Raw genomic sequence first — 14404 nt, forward strand, 5'->3', positions numbered from 1 at the left:
CATCCTTGAATACAGTGGACATTCTGCAAAGGCGGAGATTGTGCTCTCCTTAATTACTCTCATTCCCTGCTCATCAAATATCAGGGGGAGGGGATGGGCAGTAGAGTGAGGCAGAGGCATTTTCCCATTTGAACAAAACCCACAGTGCATGAAGGGAAGTGGGGAGAGTAGAAGCCATTAAAGATGCTAGGAAAACATGAGATAATTGATGGAGGAAGGTATCTAAGTAAGTAGAAGATATAAGATCAAGATTAAAATGAGGAACTATTGACCTTGAGAAGATAGAAGAACACCTTCTCTTTTAAGAGTGAAAGGGAAGGAAAAGATGGGTCTTTTAATTTTTTTAATATTCCATAGGAAAACAAGTTGTCCCATTTATTGAAGAACTGGTTCTCATTTATTTTAATGCTTCCTTATGCCAAGTTCACACGTACACAGGGAATTGTTTTTGATCCATTCCCTTAACCAGTACATACTCTTTGTAGTATTTCTACTATAGCTCTGTAATATACTTTAATTCCTAGTACCCTTCTTGATATATTTCAAAACTGTATTTGGTTATTCTCATGTATTTATTCTTCCTTACATGTTTTAGATTTAATATTTCAAGGGCCGTAAAATCTGTTGGCATTTTAATTGGAAATGAATTGAATTAATAGACTAAAAATGGGGAAACTCAACATTTTCAAGAAAGTGGCCATGTCTATCCATATATTTTTCTATTTTTTGGTCAATTATTTTATGTCCATGTATAGAATTTTATAACTTTTTCCATATAGGTTTTGCCTATATATGTATTACAAATGCTACTACTACTACACAAATTGAGCCAGATATCATTTTAGGTAATTTGCAAGTATTATTTAATTTAATCTGTACATTAACCCTCTGAGAAAAGTGGCAATTATTATTCCCATTGAAAAGATGGGTCTTGTGAGAGTTGAGGAGGCTAGAGAAGGAAGCTCACACCAGATGACTTGGATCATCTCAATAAACAAGGGGCAGGAATATTGGGCCAGGAAAGGATGCAGGCTGGTAGAGAGGGAGACAGAGGCAAGAGGAGAGAGTTTGGAATAAACGTCTAACTTTTGGGTTCTGTGATCTCTTTAATACCATGATAAATAGTATGATGGACCCAGAAAAAAGCACATACACACAAAATCATGCATAAAGTGTTAGGGGTCCATAGACCCCAGGTTGAGAATACCTGTTCTCAGGAATTAATGAAATTGAATAAAAGCATTTCTAAGAAGTAATTTGAAGGCAAACAGTTTGAATTTATAGCATTTCAAGTCTATGTTTCTGGGACTTTCTTCAGCAACATTCAGTAGCCGGGAAGTAGCAGCTGATGCAGTTTTAGGGATTGAGGCTGTGAGCTCCATAGCCGCCCAGGGTGGGATAAAGTAAGGAGGGCAGTAGGGGTAGAGGGAAGGCAAAGCACAGGCCAGTTAAGAGGCAGAGGTGGCAGTAGAGGCATGTGGATGGTGGTGTAGGAAGTGGGAGAGGTCCTCTCTGGGTGTAGGCCATCAGGGGGGCATGACCTATAGAGGACGTAAGAATAATAAAACCAAAATCAGTCTGCTGTTTGTTATCATGATGCACAAGCAATTCTAAACACTGACAGTGATAAAGTTTTCCTCTCCAAACAAGCGTTGGTCTAAGACCTAAACAATTGACTGCCGCCGCCGCTGGGTAGCCTTGTGCCACTTGAGGCAGATAGAGAGATTATGATGGTGGGAGTGGTCCAGGATGTGGGTGAGGCAGTGGTGGGTGGCTGAGGTGGGGACCACAGCTGAGCGGGTGCTAGAGAGGAGGGTTCCTTCAGGTGGGTGTTTGCAAGCAGCACAATTCAATGGCTTTCATCTCCTAGAATCTAGATGTTGACTGGAATCCGATGAGCTTTTTTTTTTTTTTAACTTGAATCAGCTGCTAGGCATAACTGCACGTTTCACCCTCTTCAAACATCAGCTCTGTTCACATCTGCATCTGCCTCAATGTTCCACTGCCTTTTTCACCCCTTTTTATAGCAGATGGCATTTATTTACTTACATGCTTTTCTCCTCTACAGACTATGTGCTCCTTAAGAGCAGCGATTGTGTCTTACTCATTTCTGAATCACCAGTGCCTCCAGACAGGCACTCAGACACCTACTGAACCCATGCACAAGTGTATTTTGCTCTTGTTTTAGATTCCTCAGATGTCCAATGACCAGGCACCAGTAGACATCATGCTGCTGCTCTCCTCCCAGGTAAACGAAATGAGTCTCTGTTCTTCTTTATGAAGTGTTCCTGCCACACCTCCATTGCGTCCTGAAACCACAGGGATGCAATTAGGGAGATCCACAGTATCTCGCATATTTTCATCCTTAAGACCATCAAGACAGTATCTGTGCTGCTGCAGAGTCCTGACTGATGATTATTCACCCCAGAGTGAAAACCACCAGCATTTGGCTGCTTTGTAGTGTGATCAGCCCTGTCGCAGTGATGCATAGATGTGTCTCTGGTGTCCTGAAAGGGCTTAGGTGCCTCTTGAACCCCACCTCCTGCAATGAATTACTTGGGAGTAATTATGCAATGGAGAAAGCGTGGTCCAGTTCACCCCCTCAGTCTTCCCTGGGGAGTCACAAGAGAGTTGACAGTTCTCTGTGAGGTGAACCACTTCTACAACGGACTGAATCTCCACCATCTATTCCTATTCTTCTGCCCACCCTCTCCGCCAAGATGGCCCCTGTAGGGTTCTGACCAAGACACTGCCACACCGCTGACTAATGAAGTAGAGAAACCAGAACAGCTTGGTCTGATATTTGAGGTTGGAAGCAGGAACTTTCTAGAGGAGAAATCAAAGAAGCAAAAGGAGTATAAGGGCAGCCCCCCAACCATAGTACCCACTGGTGGGGTCCCAGGCCCCTCGCAGATAAAGAAGTGTATTGAACAATCAGGCATCTTCAACTCACCATCAGAGCTGGAGCATAGCCTCAGATTCTCATTCCTCAATAGCAGGCTGGCCGCTGGAGCTGCACACAGGCTCTGGGCAACACGGAGACAGACTATGTGTAATGTTTGGTCAACATTACTCAGGATACTATCCAACCTTCACATCCTCTGTTAGGCTGTGAGCGCTTGAGCGCTTCCATTTGAAGATGAGAATTAGCCCTCAGGACGAGCATTCGGGGTTTGGGCATAGAACTGAGATATTTTAATTCTCTTGCTAATTTTATAAAACGTGCATTCAAAAAATAAGTGTGGTCTGTAGGAAGGAATTTAGCAGCATTGGACTCTAGCAGCTGCCTAAGTGATCCGCTGGTGCTCTTTGTAGGAAGCGTCTAAATAATTGAAATCTTTAATTGGGTTAAAGAGATCCCTAGTACATAGGTGCTCTATAAATAAAAGAATGAGTAAATAATATGGTGACCTTCCCTTTCGGGCCCTTCCCCTTAAAGAGATCATTTTGTTTTGTTTGCACCAATAAGATCACTGTTCAGGGACTCTTGAGAGGGGTTTGGTTTCACCTGGGGTGGGGCTTTCCCAAGGAACTCCCTTTTAGCTTGTTTCAGGGACACTGCCACCTTTCCCTTGGCTCTTTCATTAAAAATGAATAATTTGTTTATCTTTGCTGTAAGTAGCTAGGCACCAGACCATTGCGTTCGCAATTAGGGGCAGAGCAAGAAGTCAAGGTAGCAGGCTGACCTTGCCTCGTTATCTGAAATCAACAGGTTTAAGTAGCCCAGTGCCTACAGGACAGCTAGAGGGGAAAGAAAGGGAAGGAGAGAGAAAAATGCTTATAAAGAGGAAGTGGTAAGAGGCTTCTGAATTTCAGTGTGACCTGTCAGGTGATTTTTGCAGGGGAGGGGACATGAGAAAAAAAAAAAAAAAAGACACGTTAAGTAAAAATGTCCTTATAAAGACAAAATCTATTTCTTTCCTGGCTGATGATTTGTCATTCTAGTCACTTCCTGCCTTGTGACCACACACCCGGGGTTGACAAAGTTGTTCTGCAGATCAGAAAGAAGGGGGTTTCTGGTCACATACCAGTACCACTGAGAACAGTTTTGCTACCAGGTAAATTTCCTTTGTCTTTTTGTCATTTCTAAATGCTTATGATGTTTTGCTTGTTGGGCGGCTCTGGTTCTGTGGATTGTGGATTTTGCCCGCAGGGGGCTAGAGATCTGAGCACCTGTCGCCCTTGTCCGCTATGAGCCGTGGCGCCGTTTAACTGCCCAGCGAAGCTCCAGCCACATCTCGTGGCCGCTCAGAGTGGGACCCTCCCCTCCGCTCTCTGGGGTGGCTTCTTCTCCAGTTATCTGCAGTTATCACCCCCCCACCAAAAAACTATGATTTTTGTTTCCTTTTTAAACCAAACTGTGTTCTGATTTATTTCTATTGCTTTATTTCAGGGAGGCTATTTACTATGATTTGATCTACTTTCAAATGTTCTCAGGAAAGTGGTTATTGATCGTTTAGATGGTGCTGCTTATTGGCCTAATAGGGATAGTTTAACTTTAGCTCCTGTGGTTCTGTTTTTCTAAAAAACTCCTTTACAGTACTTTAGTGGATGTACTAACATCTTGAGTCGTATGTTACTGAGTGTGATACTGGTTATTTGAGTGATTTTGGGTACCGACGGTTTTTAATGGGTGTGCTTAATAACCACATGGAATTAGAGGCTGCCTCGTCTCCATTTATTCTCTAAAAATAAAGGCAATTTGTGTTGCTTAATTGTACTGTTTTGTAGAATTGTCTGAACTATTTGATATCCTTATGATCATACAAATGACCATTAAGTTATGGAAGAAAGGCTTCAGTCTATAATCGAAATTCTTATAAAGTTGATATGGGATATTTATTCCAGAAACTTTATTGAAACATAGACTTTGAAACTTGTAGCATCAGCCTTTATTAATTACCGTTATTCAACAATATTTAGTACCATTGACAGATGATAAACATAAAAGCCACCCGGACTGGAAATGGATTCATTTATCCGCACACTTATCAAAACCCAATTTTTCTTAATCAAGTATAGCAACTTGTTTTCTAAAATTACCTCCTCAGGACAACTTAAAAAAAAAAAAACTGTCGTTAAACAAAGGTGATTTATCCACACGTCTTGATTTTGAATTTACGTAATTTATCATAATTGGTTTCTAGTAAATAAAATGGTTTAAAGAACATCTACACAGGCAAATTTCAATGGAATTAACTGCTTACCTATAAATGTGAATTTCTGAATTTGTAAAATGTGATCATCAATATTGTTTGACGCATCTCACCTGAATAGTTTTAAACTAGCAAAAATGTGGAGTTGAGGGAGGACTTGGACCCCTAAAAATAACAGATTAAAAATATGCTATGTCTTATTTTAAGTAAAAATATTGATGAGAATAAAATGAATTAGGATGCAAAGGTATGTCAGTATTTTCCTTACATTGGGAGGAAATAAAAATGGAATCAAGTTTAGATTGTTAAAGCATCAACCTGATGTGTTATAAAATATCCATTTCTCTTCATTCTTGTTCACTCCCAGCAACATCAGGGAAGAATCTTCTGGGTCTTGCCCTTTGAACAAGCACTGCTGAGGTGGGACATTTCATTAGCTATCCCAGGGATGCTTTCTTTTGTCACATTTGAAATTTTGTCTCCTTCATAAATTGTGCCTTGAAACAATCGGTAATTTGGGAAACAATTTCCGTGTTTTAAGGCCATTTCTAATTCTTTTGCTGAACCCTTTGGGGAATGAGAGGCCAACAAGTAACTTTCTCATTCAAATGTATCTATTTAAATTAGGACAGAACAAGTAGTAATAACACTTAATATTGATACGTACTGACTATGTAAGCCACTCTTCATGCATGACCTCATTTAATCCTCCCAACTACCTTTAGAGATGAGGAATGGGCTTAGATGGTTGAGGGACACGGCCCAAGGTCACTGGGTGAGGGGCAAGGGCGGTAGGTAGCCAGGATTTCAGGCTCCATTCTTCCTCTCTGTAAGCATCTGTCTCTTCCAGAGCCTATCTTCCCCACCAGCGTATTTTTCCCAGATGTACATCGTTATAGGCTTTTTGTTCTGAAGCTGACTGAAGAGATCTTAGCATTCATGATTTGAAGAGAGAAAGAAAGAAGACAACAATTTGCAGTAAACCCAGAAACTTTTTTATAAATAAGAGGTATCATTGTGGGTTTCATATAATAATAGAATGAAGTGTTTTCTTTTAAGTAATGCATAATTTTACTCAAGAATTGTGTGCCTTCACAAACCTGCCTCAGCCACTTTCCCAACCTTATTTCTTGTCACTTCCGTCTGCTCTAGCTGCCACCTCCAACCTCTCCCCCTCCCCCCTCCACTTACCCACATGCCAAGTGCACAAGCCCACAAACCACCAGAAAGTTCCATGCTCTTTCACTTCTTTTCGCTCCAACTGTCTTTCCAAGTGTTTTCTTCTTTATCTGTGAAACTTCTGGTCATTTTTTAAGGCTTATTTCAAGAAACCTGTCCTTTTGCAGGTCTTTCCTACTGGTTCTTGCCTCCACTGATTCTTCTGTGTGTGTTTGCTTAATGCTTTGAGTTTAGAGTAAGTAGAGCAGTAATCATATTGTTTTCCTTTCAAGTCCTTAATTTGCTGACAGCCTGAGCTCCTTCTCTGTCTCTCCTGGCATGTAGTAGGTGCTCATGATATTTACTGAATTTTTTCTCAGTTCCTTAGATATGCATAGAAGTCTTTTTTTAATTTCACTTGTTAACCTAATATTTACTGAGTTCCCCCAGTGACTGCTATGAACGGAGATATAACACTAGTACATTATTTTGCTTTCTAACATGCTTCCTTTTTGTCAAAGCGCTATTCTTCATTTTAGTCTCAAAGCACTAAATAGACATTGACTTCAAGGAATTTAAGAAATTGTCCAATGACCATAGCCAGCAGGCAAAATTAATCTTATTATTTTAGTTTAAATAACATTAATTGAGCTAAAACTTAGCTACCCTTACCAAAATTATGTACCTGATAATAAGCATATTGGATGACCAAGAGCCCAGGAACAGATACCGTTAACTTTTACTTATTCACTTTGCACCCTTCTCAGAAAATTCTCACGTCAACTTCTCCTTGTTACCAAAAAAGTGAAGGCTCCTCTGCATATACGGGAGAGATGGCAAATGAATTCTAAAATCAAGTTAGGTAAAATAAAACTAAGAAAATTTCTCCTAAGATTATATTTATGAAGAGTCAAAACTTTATAAAGTAAAATTATAAAATCTGATGACTTTATGACTAATAGATTTTATAGCAAAGTGACATTATTTAGATTCATCTAATTGTCTTCTTAGGATATTTTTTGTTTGCTAGTTTTACAACTCACAGATATCATCAAATGAAATGATTCTATTCCATCTGCGTATGAACCCTGCAGAAATAAAAATTAGAATTAGACTCCACCAAAATATAAAACTAATCAGTGTCAGCAGACTCCAAGAGTTTCAAGTTTCCCTATTTTGCCAGATGGCAATGCACTTGTTAAATCAAAAGAGTTCATGTTTCACATTGTTTTCATTTTGAAGTATAAGAAGTTACCACCCAATCAGATATTCATCTTCTAGAAGCATCTCCCTACAGCTGCTGTGACCACTGGGCTCCCCAGATGGCAATTCCCCGTTGCTTTCCTCAGTTGCCTCCTGATTGAACTTCCTTATGCTATTGACTGTTCCCGTTGTTTTGTTTGTCAATTTCAGTCATTACATCAGTTTTCCCAGCAATTTCATAGTCACTCCATCTTGTAAGATACTGTAAGCGGCAAATGGGGAACAAAGAATTTCAATTCATCATCCTAATAATAACAGCTTAGCCTTCTATACTACTATTTTGAATTGAGTGTTTTTCTAAGTGTTTTGACCATATTAATGCATTGAGTCATCACAACAATCCTGTGAGGTAGGTATTGGTGTTATCTTCATGTTTGAAGGCAAGTTAATCCATTCAAGTATTTTATTACTTTAATTTTCTACAATTGAATCAATTTTATATTAACTACTGAATTCCAGGGGAAACCTCCTGGAATAAACAGGCAGCAGGCCATGGTGCTTATTTTTACCTAGACCCTTGAAGTTGCACGCAGATAATAATAATTTATCCGAAATAAATGCACCTGTATCGTTAATGGCTTTTATTAAAGACTATTCTTTGTCAACATCATCATCATCAGTATTTACTCAGCCCCTCTGCACTTGACTATTTGCTTTTTACCAACTTATAGACCTGTGCATAGGTCACAAAACATGATATCTACCCTCAAAAGCTTTGAAAAGTTCTCAGTCATAGAAGATTAGAATACTTGAGTCAAGTGGCATTCCCATTTTCTAACTGTTGTGATTGATAGACACGAATAAATTAAACAATTTAGTATTTATACCCAAGCACACATCTCTATAATTACATAGTAATGACCAAATATAGGTGTCCTAAAAACTGTGGAAGAATGAAAGATTGTTTTAATTGTGAGCTGAAGAATAGAGGTAAAAAGTGACCCACTTACTGAGTTAAAATAAGTTTTGCTCGACTTCAGAGCCACGCCTGCCTCAGCCCCACTTTAAGTTATAAGGAGGCTTGTTTCTCAAATATGGTCAGTTGTTTTTTCTGGCGGAAGGAAAAGCTAAGATATTAAATTGAGGAACTTGCAAAGAAAGCCACAGTTTTGTGGTTGCAGCATTGATTCTTGTTTTAGTTTAGCACCAGTTCCACGGACAGATGGACACACTTGCATGCTCTCTCCATCTCTTTGTCTGTCTGTCTGTGTGTCCCTCTCTCCCCCCCACCTCTCTGTCTCTCTCTTTCACACACACACACACACACACAGACACACAGACACACACACACATCCTCTTGACTGGCTGAGCTAAAACGGAAAAGAGATTACATTCTCCACAGGCAGAAAAGCCAAGATGCCAAATTTGGCCGGCAAATTAATGTTGCATGTGAATTGCAATCTCGAAGATAATTTCTTTTCCTTTTTTCTCTGGTTGCACTTTCAAGAGGGAAGTGAATGAATGGACTAATTACTTTACAATTAAATAATACCCTGCATTTTGATTCCTCAGTCTGGTAGTTATCTCCAATATTTATCCAAACTGTGTATCTGAATGAATGAAGTAAAGAGGCGCACAAATGCATCTGTATAAAATTTGCATCCTCTTCCTTTTCGCCGTTCCTCAGGCAAAATTTAGAATTAGAACTGCATCTTTGTTAACCTCAGGTGTCACATTTTAAAATGTGGATCCTTTGCACCTCCTTGATGTCATGGGCTCACATTACTTTCACCAGGAGGGCCAGATTAAGAAAGAAGAGTGGAAAATACATTCCTTATGGAGAAAGCTACGTAATAGATGCAAAGGGAAAGTAAGAAAAAATGAGGAACGTGTATGCAGTTTTGCATTATTGAGCCCCGTTTTCTTCATCTCAAAGATGTAAATGAACTTTCCCTTCATTTCCAATGCTTTATAACATTAAATTTTTTTTTGCCTTTGGAAAGATGGAATATCATGGGCACCTTTGATGACTTTTTTCAGATTTTTTTCCCTTCCCTCATTGTCTTTCAAGTTGAGATTTTCCATCAGAATATCCCTGATGCTCTGTTTCTTTCCTGTGACCACAGAGGAAGACGGTTGGGACTCTTAAGCTGTCTGGTGATTGAATATAATGTATATAATATAAAATGTATTAAATATCATATATAATGTCAGTTTTTAAAGCTTGTGAGTCTGAGTGTCTGCAGTTTCTGTGCATGAGACAAACAGGTATGGTATAAAGAAAAGAGCAAATTTGGAGGCAAATTTGGATTCCTTTTCTAGCCTTTTACTAATCTTGGAGCCCAAGCAAGTCTCTTAAGCCTCCTGACGCTCAGTTAGTTCCCTCATCTCTGAAATAGGGAAAAGTACTATCTATCCGCTGGGTCTGCTCTTGGGTCCATTTCCCCTCCCGTTTCCCGATTTCATCAGTCTGTGTGTGTATCTCACTCTGCTGTACTCACCATCGCTGCTGACTTATTGAGCCCTCACTATTTGCTAGGCATTGTGCTAAGCTCCTGACATACATTTGCTCTTGTATTTCCACACAAAAGCTGCATGAGGTTGATGTTGTCATCTTCTTAGAACAGGTGATCGAACTGAGGTTCAGGGAGGGTTAAGTCCAAGGTTACAGAGCTAGTCAGAGCCGAGATTCACACCTTACCTCTTTTCCATTTTAATATTCACAGTTTCTTAAACATGTAAACCATGTCTGGTTTCATTGCATTGTATTTTCTCACATGATCCACTGGCTACTTTCTAATAAGTCTAAATATTCCTTTCTGTGATTGAATGTTCAATGATTATTCCTAATTTTCCATCAGGCGGAGATCCCAACTCTGCTTTTGATGGGTCTGCTGCTATACCAAACAAATAAATGCTTGAGGATATTATGGTACAGAGTTCTTAAGGGTTATGAAGCATTTAGGCTATTTAGTTATTTAAAATTTTGACAAAAGAAATGTCATAGCATATCCCATTAGTAAATTGGTATTGGTAAATATTTGCCAGCCAAACTGTGGCTTCCAAGAAAGTGTAGATAAATCTAGTCCATCAAATGAATACAAATTCCTGCCTCAGTTTATCTGTAACTGCTCGTTTTGTTTTTTATGAGAATGAGCTTGTCCTTAGAAATTCTAAAAGAACTACCCCAAGGAGCCCATAGAAAATGAGGTCACATTACTGAGAGTAAATAGAAGCTTCTGTTGTCATTGCTAGTATACAGATGTTAGCTGCATGTTGTCTTAGTGTTTTTCCATCAGCTCAGACCACAGCAGAGAAAATGCCTGGAGAATTCCGGAGTGGGTAAGAGATAGAGGCAGAGAAGAGGCCAGCAGACTCAGTCCCCAAGCATTGGTATGCCTGAGAGCAAGGAGACACATAGCCCAAAGGTCTTCATCACAGATACCCAAGATCTTTATTCATTTCATGTCTCACAATGAATGTGCAGGCTTTTCTTAAGATTGCTGTACATTTTCCCACTCTGGCCACACTTCCTCAACTGTCAGAAGGTACTTTCCACAATAAGTATTTCAGGCAAGACTAAGCCCAGAGCCCCTTGACCACTCAGCATGAGATCAGCCAATACCGATGCTGTGGGCTTCTAGTTGATATCTTCTAATTCCGCAGTTGCTTTTGAAACTGACTTCAGGGACTCTGGAGGAGAGATGTGGTACAAGAGCCAGAGCAACCAAGCTAAGATCATTTGAAGATAAAGCATAGGCATGAAATCTAGATTTACACCCACCCACACATGTAACATACATACAATTAAGTGTGAATTTTAGACAGTGACTCTATATAATATTTCATATAGTTTATAGTGGAAACTGGGTTTGTTCCCCAAGATAATTTTGTAAAAGTTCTGGTTCTTTTTTATTTTCTCCTTCCTTCCTTCTTCCCTCCCTCCCTCCCTTCCTTCCTTCCTTCGCCAAGCACTGTTGTATACAATTTAAACACTTTATCTAATTTCATTCTAACACAACTCTTATGGAGTGAGCACTGTGATTGCATTATTAATATCCCCTTTGCGCATATGAAGAAACTGAGGCTCAGAAATTTTAAGTAACGTGTACTCAAGCACACAGCCAGAAGCTGTTGCATCAGAAAATCCAGCATCTTTTCACCATACCATGTTGCTTCCTAGTTCATTCTTTTTTATGTATATAGCAAGCTTAATTTCATAAAGGAAGATAAGATCGTTAACGTACAAATGAGGTTTGTGAGACGCCTATGATGCCTTTTCACGCTTGCTTAGACTGGGAGAAAGTGGGTCGTGTTCTAGCACAGGTGAAGCTGTAAACTAAGCCTGTGCTGTTCTTAAAACGAGTGGAAGAAACTCCTCCCCTTATTCTCTCCATCCACATATTGAAGATGTAAAGTACATTTGATGGACTGTGCATCTCAGGGTTTTTTTTAACCTTTAAGTTGTTTAAATGTTCATTGACTTGTGTTTTTCCCATACTTTGGTTACACCAAACTAAGATTCCAGAAGCTCTACTCCTCTTTTCTGACGAGTCACTGACTCATTTGAGACTTTGGGGAGCAACTTCACTTTTCAGGACTCCCATTTTCCCGTTTTCTCACGTGGCAGGGCCATATTGTCTGAGGCTTCCCCAGTTCAGAGCAATGTAACCCTGGGCCAGTTACTTAAATCTCAGTTCCCTCATCTATAAAGAGGAAATCATCATAATGCTCCATAGAGTTGTGGTGGAATGAAATGTGATAACGCATATAAAACACTTAGCATTGGGTAACCACTCAGTAAACATTAGTTCGTCTTCCATTTGTACTTTAGCTATTGTTTTCTCTGGCTCCAACATAGATAAACTTTCTGTGGAAAGACTATGGGTTCATCATTCTACATGAATAAGGAAAAGACTGACTGATGTTTAAGCTGTCTCCTCCTCATCTGTGGAAACCCAGGTCACATGTCACTTCTCCCCGGGGCACCACGCTTGGCTCCCCAGGGGAGAGCTGTTTTCCCCATTCCTGTGGATCTAAAAAGTCCCCCTGTATTCTAGTGACTGGTGTCTCTCTCCCCTACTAAACAGGCCAGGACCACATCTTATGTTTGCGTCGCCAGCATCTAACCCACGACCTAGCATGTAGTAGGTACTTACTTGGCAGATGTTTAATGAAAGAAGAAATGTACAAATAAATATATGAATCTGCTTAGTGGTGGACACTTAGAATTACCAGAGGATGAATTTCATAATCCAGATAGTGATATGCAAATTACATTAAAATGAACTCTAACACCCATTCCTAATTCTTTCCTGTGCGTTCCTGGTACATTGAGATTGTGCATCTCAGCTGATTTTACCCTCCTTTCTGTCCTGCTCTGTCTCCACACCACAGCCCCTTTCCTCCCAGCAGGACTCAGCTCCAAGTCAGACACTGTACACTTAGGTAGAGAGACCTGAGCATCAGTCGCGGCCAGCAGGGTTTACAGAAACTGCCCAGCCCCAGGTTTTGTTACCTCAGCCAGAACCCTCTGGTGGCTGGAGGGTGGGGACCAGGGAGCTTCCCCAGCCTAGTTCAAAGACTGCCAAGGGACACTTGCAACGTCATTTTTCCTGCAAAGTGGTTTCATATAAACTTGATGCATCCACTTGCCTTGTTCTGTTGTTTGTATCTTTCAGTGGGAGGGATATGATAAGTATGTACACAAGAGTATTATTGTTCAACTCCTCAAAGAAGGTGATAGTAGACTTCTTTTTTTTAATGTTTTTTTATTGTGGTAAAAGTCACATAATATAAAACATACTATTTTAACCATATCTAACTCTACAGTGGCACTAAGTACATTCACGTGGTTGTGCAACTCTCACCATCATCCATCTCCCGAATTTTTCACCTTTCTAAGCTGAAGCTCTGTCCCCTTTAAACACTAACTCCCCATTCCCCCCACCCCCTGGCCCTTGGCATCTACCAATGTGCTTTCTGACTCTATGAATTTGACTATTCTAGGTACCTCGTATAAGTGGAATCAAACAGTATTTGTCTGCACCTAATGTATATTGGAATGCATTTTTAAGGTTAACTTAATATATGTCCTGCAAACAGATTGTACCTTCTTTTTTTCCCCCCTGTGCTATACAGTAGGCCCTCACCAGCCATCTACTTCATACATAGTAATGTACATACATCAGTCCCAATCTCCCAATCCATCCTACCCGCCTTCCCACCCTGGTGTCCATACGTTCGTTCTCAATAGTAGACTTCTGAAGCCCTGTATACCGTTTGTTTATGGGTTTGTTTGTTCATGGCTACAACTGATTTCCTACGTACTTATACTGCGTGCCAGCCAGGAGGCAGTGCTGTGAGATGATCTCATATAGTTTGTGATCTCATAATCTGCTGGAAGAAATGGAGATGTAGACATGGGGGTCTGAACCAGAGCTCAGAGGAGGAAGGACTCACAGAGCCCCACCCAACCAACAGAGGACAGAATGTCTGAAACCTTGCTGATCTCAGAAGTCTAGGGGTATCATTTTCATATTCATCTATGAATTTGGTGCTTTGTCTTAAGAACATTGTGCCTCAGCGTGAGTTATTTTAATGTGGTTTGCTTTTTGGTTGCTAAGAAATATCAGAGGTCCTTCCTGCAGAGTCAAAAATGAATGTACAGATGAATACAGAGGACGTTCACCTTGCCTCGGTCATTGTAACCCTGAAGGTGCCAATAGGATATGTGTGTAATATTGGGCACGTGTTTTTTGTAGCCCAGACCTGGATGCTGCCTTCTCAATACCTAGATTAAGTTCTCCTTCACGTGTAGGAAACATACATGAAATTATATTCATAAGATATTTGAAATCATGGGGGAATTATACTTTACCATATGT

The 14404-nt window shown here is 40.1% G+C and overlaps 1 protein-coding gene across 3 annotated transcripts in view; it reads left to right on the forward strand.

Annotated features, from left to right (window-relative positions):
* Positions 1–14404, forward strand: part of LCP1 (lymphocyte cytosolic protein 1) — an 82060-nt gene that overhangs the window by 21780 nt on the left and 45876 nt on the right. The window contains exon 1 of one of the 3 annotated variants that reach the window (XM_036831870.1): positions 3951–4058. The exons of 1 other annotated variant lie outside the window; for it this stretch is intronic. The gene's annotated coding sequence lies outside the window, so the exon portion shown is untranslated. Of the gene's footprint in view, positions 1–3950; positions 4059–14404 lie in introns of those variants that run through there. One more of the 3 variants, XM_036831867.1, reaches the window with a different exon arrangement.

The sequence above is a fragment of the Balaenoptera musculus genome, chromosome 18, assembly GCF_009873245.2.
Source record: "Balaenoptera musculus isolate JJ_BM4_2016_0621 chromosome 18, mBalMus1.pri.v3, whole genome shotgun sequence".
NCBI classification, from domain to species: Eukaryota; Metazoa; Chordata; class Mammalia; order Artiodactyla; family Balaenopteridae; genus Balaenoptera; species Balaenoptera musculus.